At 35.8% G+C, this 6,420-nt stretch overlaps 1 protein-coding gene across 1 annotated transcript in view; it reads left to right on the top strand.

The window, feature by feature from the left end:
* Positions 1 to 365: 365 nt before the first annotated feature.
* LOC140171160 (protein NDNF-like) overlaps positions 366 to 6,420 on the top strand; it is a 104,593-nt gene continuing 98,538 nt past the window's right edge. Inside the window, exon 1 of the mRNA XM_072194349.1 lies at positions 366 to 461. The gene's annotated coding sequence lies outside the window, so the exon portion shown is untranslated. The remainder of the gene's footprint in view (positions 462 to 6,420) is intronic.

Here is a 6,420-nt window from a genome sequence, read left to right as displayed (position 1 = left end):
TGAAGGGGAATAAATAGTTCATTTAAGGTGCACTCGGGCGGGGTGCCGACGTAGTGAATAGAAAAACTTGTTAACATAGGTAATGCATGGACAATAATAACAAACATGTTCGGAAACAGTAACCATATAATTCAATAAAATTATGAACTTTTTTCTTTTATACCAAATATTATCTTTGTGCATTTTGTAAGACCTATGGTGCACATGGCAGACTGCCACTTGTGTAAAAATTGGGTTTATCAACATTAAGAATTACTTTAGCACGTGTTTAGTGACACCACTGCTTGGGTCACCTGAAGGATCAATACTAGACCCCAACGCATCCTAGACAACACGGAATATTCATTCCTACCACAGTAAGGATGTAGCACCCTCCAGGGCCGTTAAAGCAACAGGTACTCCTAATAGTGGACTCAAAAGGAATTATAACCAACTTTGGAAGCGATTGGACAATGCTTGTTGTAAGTAGTATTTGAATCTTGATTTTTTGATCCCCGTAAGTTATGTATTTAGGTTAGATTACAAATTGAAATACAGCCAAAGAACTGTGCATGTATAACTATACCATGTACATCTTCAATAAAGATCGATCACCCTTTAGGCCTTATAAAGGTAGGCCTATACGCCTAGTTTGATAATTTTGGAACTGTATACGTGTTTTTGCTTGTTTTTCCTGATCATGCTGACCGAGCGAATAGAAACAAGCCTACCTAGGCTGCTGTGTCACCATAATACCACAATTCACTAAGTCTGTAAAACTAATTTTAAAATATTTAGCTCTACTTTGAAACGTGATGTTGCTGTGTCCACGATTTCAATGACATGACTTACTTGAACCATGCATGTAAAAAATGAGAAGAAGCGTGAGAAATATTGACCGATGTGATGTAAAAATCTATAGCCCTGTTACAGGACGCTACACTATTCAAGTCGTATTGGACTGCATTACGGTACTTAACACGCCATTCTACTCGGGGTATATCAAACGATAGGCACATTTTGACTGTTTGTGAAACTTATTCTCCATCAGCATCTACATTTCTTCAGGTTTGATCTTTCAAAACACACACTTTCAATTGATCACCTGTTTCATCATGTTCATGGTCTTCCTTCAGAAGATAAAAGGAACGTCATTATAGTTTCTTTGTCAACTTGATTGGCTCTCTACATAATTTGAACACTTAAATGCGTGGGATGAGGAGCATTTGAATGAGTTCATTTTGATGTCAACATAGATTTTGTGCTTTAATATGGATATGTTATCATGACAATGGGGCTGATTTCAAGCTAGAATCTTACTTTATGATGAACATGCATCAGCACATAATGGAATTACGAAAAACATGCATGTGTTTTCTGTGGAAGACACTGGTCAATGATGTCATTGAGGTAAGTCATGAGAATTAACGGCGGTTAAGATGCTAGACATATAGCTTAAATTGCATTGAGAATGTCTAGAGAGTCTACTAACATGTCCCTACCAAACGTGCTTCTTACAGGTCGCAATAACATTCCTTAATTGATATGCCTACATTTCCCGGCTACATTTAAAGTTTGTGAGAGTATGTCACGGACACATAGGCCCTAGACTTCGTTTTACTTACAACAACATGAACAATGATAACATAATTTTGCGCATCTCCATATTTGTAACTTAGGTCTATAATAATTGTACTTTGAGCGCCACCTTTGCCTGGTTTTAATACGTGTAGCCTACTCGATCTTCTTGGCGATATAAAAATCATTTTTGGTTTAATGATGCATCTTCACTCTGTAAAAACAGTATTGGACATTCTTGGCTTCACTTTATAACATATTTAGAAACTTAACTATGTTAACATTACGTATCAATGGCTAAACATTATCCATCAATACTCTAAACATGTTTAGTATTATTTTAAACACGTTACAAATTAAGTGAAGGTAAGAATGTGTTTAGAAAATTGTTTAAATGCTACACTGTTTTGCAGTGCATTGTTGCATTACATGTTCTTAGTTGTATTATGTGTCATCATAGCATGTGTATATCAGCCCAATAGTCATGTGGGTATATAACAATAGGCAACTGAGTTTATTTTAAAATGGGACTTGATTTTCACCGCTGATTTTATCGTTTTAGCAACACCAATTACACTCAGACGTGGTCAGATTAAAAATGGGAACTTTATAGGCCCTAGCCTTCAACATTTTGGGTCTGTGTGAAAAGGAGAGCAGGGCGGTAGGGGGTGTGTGGGGGTGTGTGCGATGGACTCGGATGGATGTGCCTATGTATATACATGTGATTGAAGGGAAAATATTTCAAAAATGCAGCTTGTCAATAATTTATGATTATTAGGAGCGACTCACCCTGTCTACCCATCCCCTTGTACTCAAATTAGATCAATATGCATGCTGTCAAAATAAGATCTTATAGAAGTTATACCTACAAGGTAAGCGATTCAATGGGCTGTCTCATAGCCATTACACACATAACTTGTAAGGTCAATTGTGTGTTTGCCGAAAATTAATTCAACTACAAAAAGCTTCACCGCGCCCGCTCTTATCGACCACGCTAACAGAAATATCTCGTGTTTTTTAACATTCTGAAAAACCCTGATATTGGTGGGGTTATGGTTATGGCTTGTTATTTGTGGGAGGTAATGGAACATTTTGAGATTTTGGTATTAAACTAATGATAGATAAGGGTTCTAGGAACTCAAATCAAATTGTTACCATTTTTTCCTCCCAGACCCTTGGCAGCCATCTTGAATTTCAAAATGGCCGCCATTTTCTACATATTTTGGACTATAACTTGGCTTCTGAGTTCCACATCAAGCTGAAAGTGGTGACAATACCATGTTTATGATGTCAAGGATTACAATAAAGGCATATGCAATGTTATACGTCATTTCGTTTGGCGACCATCTTGAATTTTAAAATGGCTGTCATCATCAACATATTTTGTGGCTATATCTATATTTAGCCACACAACAAGCTTAAAATGGTGGAAATATCCATGTTTATGATGCAAAAGATTGCAAATAAAGCATATATGTACAAAGGTACAGGGCATTATGTTTGGCAGCTCTCTCAGATTTCAAAATGGCCGCCACTAAATAACGTATTTCAGACTACAATATTTATCTTAAATTCCGAGTTACTTAAACTGGTAGCAATAGTAACACCCATGTTTACAATGGCAAGGATTACAAAAAAGTTCCAAGAAAGTAAAGTTTTGATGGCTACCTTATAGAATTAAAAATGGCCACCATTAGTAAAACATTTTGGCTTGTACTTCTTGACATTTTGTAAGGTGCTGCACAATCGTAGGTTCTACTGTTTCCAATATTGCAAGACTGAGACATAAACTTTAAGTAACCCATTAAGAACTGAAACGTACATTATCTTGACTGGAACACATCATTATTTTACTCTCTCCATTAATCCTCCTCACTTGTTTCTGGCTCTGTCAGTGTGTTGCAACAGTCCTCGCTAGCATTGCACTCATACACAGTTCAGTACATTCAGTTGAAATTAGTGGTTGGTTAAACCCTTATTTTTCTTAATTTGTCTGAGCTAATAGTACATAATCCATCGCTATAAACGGTCGTAACAAATTTCCTTGGAGCTTACTATCGGAAACTAAATCGAAACGGCAAGAAATGATTGCGAAAATACAATCAGTATTATTTTTACCAATTTTATGATCATTTTAATGTCTGTGAGAATAAGATCAATGGGTTATCTTCACAACAGGTGGTTACAGGGCATAGCAGCTTACCGTTATATGACATGATAGAGATTAAAACCACTTATCAACAATGTAATCCCTTAACGAAGTACTCTCATGGAAGACATTTAAGTACAGTTGAGGACTTAACGGTTTCGCTTCAAGTCGATGTTTAAGAAGTTCAACTTTCAATATATTGTTACTTGTTTCGATTATTGGTTTCTGAAATTGATTAAAAGTGGTGAAAAAACTCTCTGAAAAAGACATACAGACAGAAGTCAACCTGGTTACTTGACAAGTAAAGATATTCGGGGTGCTAATCTTATCTTAAGGGGACTCGATCTTTTGTGCGTAATTATAGAGGGCCAGGGGATTCACTCTATCATTTAAAAAATCATTTGAAGAAGTCAAAGAGCCCTAAGAATAAAAACTGTAGTGTAATTCACGCCAGACACAATTTCTTTATAAAATTTATGACAAAAATTAATTTTTGTAATCGATCAAAAACAAACGTTTTATATCAATTTTAAATTTAGCCTGAATCCGTAAATATGGTACCTCTCGCCCTTTTTTTATGTCAAGGCTGTTTTTAACATTATGCAGCAAACCATTGTTGAAGCTATTTCATATACATGTATAAAACATTCTAGAGAAAGAATGATGCCATATACTGTTGAAATATCTTTTGTTGATTTCGAATGATAATGTCATGAAGTCGTAAATTTTAAGGTCAAATTCCTAAAACCAAAACAAAACATTGCGACGCAGATATTTCCCGACTTACGCAATTTCATCATCACATCAGTGTCTTTATTATTTGTTTGAAACCTTTCCCAAACGTTCGTGCTCTTTGTGCATAAAACGGCTAATCTATCTTTACAAAACGCGTCTTTTTTAGTAAACAAAAGGCTAAAGATGGCATTATGAGATTTATCATTTATCATTACACTGCTCCACTCAACTGCCACCGTGGCCGAACGGTAAAGCGCTATACGCGTAATCGAAGGAAGTTTCGAATCGCTGGTTCGAATCCCAGCGAAGCCTGTGGAAACTTTTTTTCTTCAAAATTCATGATCGCATTCCGAAATGAGTCACTTGTCGGTAAATCATGTTTCGTATCCTTAATAGCAGGTCTATTAATAGTAGGCCTGAGTTCGATGCAAACATCTGTCAACATTGATGATATGTTTTATGTTAATTATAATCATGTTAATTTCTCACAATATGTTAATCTAGAATCCCGGACTATTAGTTTGTACCATTATTAAAATCAACATAAATATAGCTTAGGGAGTCTTTTTGGCTATAAGAGGAATGAACGAAGGAAGTAAGGAAGGAATAAAGAAGACCAAGAGGAAAATTTCGTTCTCGGTGTGGTTTTGAACCGGGGATAGCACGCTACGGGCCGGGCCGGCCAATGTTTGCAAGTCGCGTGATGACGGTATTTGATCACGTGGGATGCAGATCATTCTGATCGAATCATGAATATTTTATCGGTAGGAATGTTTGAGCTTATCATACATGTTTTAACAATGCATTTAACCACATTAATAGCTTCCTTTGATTAACAGCAAAATAAAGTAAAACGACTATGTATTCATGTATGAATTCATAAATGTTCTCAATGTTTGTTTGTTTTTTATTTGGCAAGATCATTAGAATACAAAAACAAATTATAGAGACAGAAAAATCATTACAAAGTACATCAATGTGACAAATTATTTAAAGCTTAAATTAATCAGCCACAAAGCCATTTAGGAACAAGGCACACGGACAAAAAAATGACAAGCCGGGATAACCCATTAAGCCCGCAGAAAAGGCAAGCTTATTTCCGATGGGGTCCCAAGAAAAGATGAGAGAACAAATCATCTAGGTTGATAAATATTTGGAATAAATGCTTTGCAAAAACGGTATCGTTGTAAAGAATCTAGCCTTATTCCAACTAAAACAACGTTGAATGAAATTAGTTACTCAGTGACATAAATAAATGTGGCATTAACAAAATTCCTTCAAAACAGTTATCAGAGCGCTTTACATCTTAGTATTCTGCTGCCATTATGATACAGGGTGTCCCCCAAAAAAGAGGCCCCTCATTGCGCTCTCTTTTTCTCCTATTTCTGAAAAGTTGATCAAATATAATTTGGTATGTAAAGAAACCTTGAGTCGTTAACTTTAATAAACCAAAACAATTATATCAATCGGCTCACAAGTTTTGAAGATATGCTCTTTTAAAGAAATGTACCAGTTTTCACTCTGTCCACGGAGAAGGTTTGGCTGCTTCAAAGATTGAAAAGGAGTACACATACCATGCATGAATATCAAACATTCCTCAATGATAACTTTATAAAATAAATTTATTATGGGCTTTACCGGTGGGTTTATGGGCAATGGATTTTGTTAATAGTGTCATTAACTTGTGGGTAAAATGGATGCCGAATGGGACTTCTTTTGCTTTACTTTTTCTTGGTTATTTATGCCTTTTTGTTTTATTATGTTTCTTACTTTGTTGTTTCTTGCTTTCTTTTTTTTATTTACAACATAAGTCATTTCTCTTTTTAGGATAAAAGGTAGCCCTAAAAGGCTGTTTGGTTTGTCTTTGGTTCTTCTGAAGTGAGTTTACTGTGCTGCTCTGCCCTCTACCTGGTTGCCTCCTTGGCAAATACAGGTTTCAGCTGTGGTCCTCATTGCATCAATTGCGTTGCGTACCATCC

This window comes from Amphiura filiformis, chromosome 15 (assembly GCF_039555335.1).
Source record: "Amphiura filiformis chromosome 15, Afil_fr2py, whole genome shotgun sequence".
NCBI classification, from domain to species: Eukaryota; Metazoa; Echinodermata; class Ophiuroidea; order Amphilepidida; family Amphiuridae; genus Amphiura; species Amphiura filiformis.
Note: the sequence above shows the minus strand (reverse complement) of the source record. Positions and strands in the feature narration are given on the sequence as shown.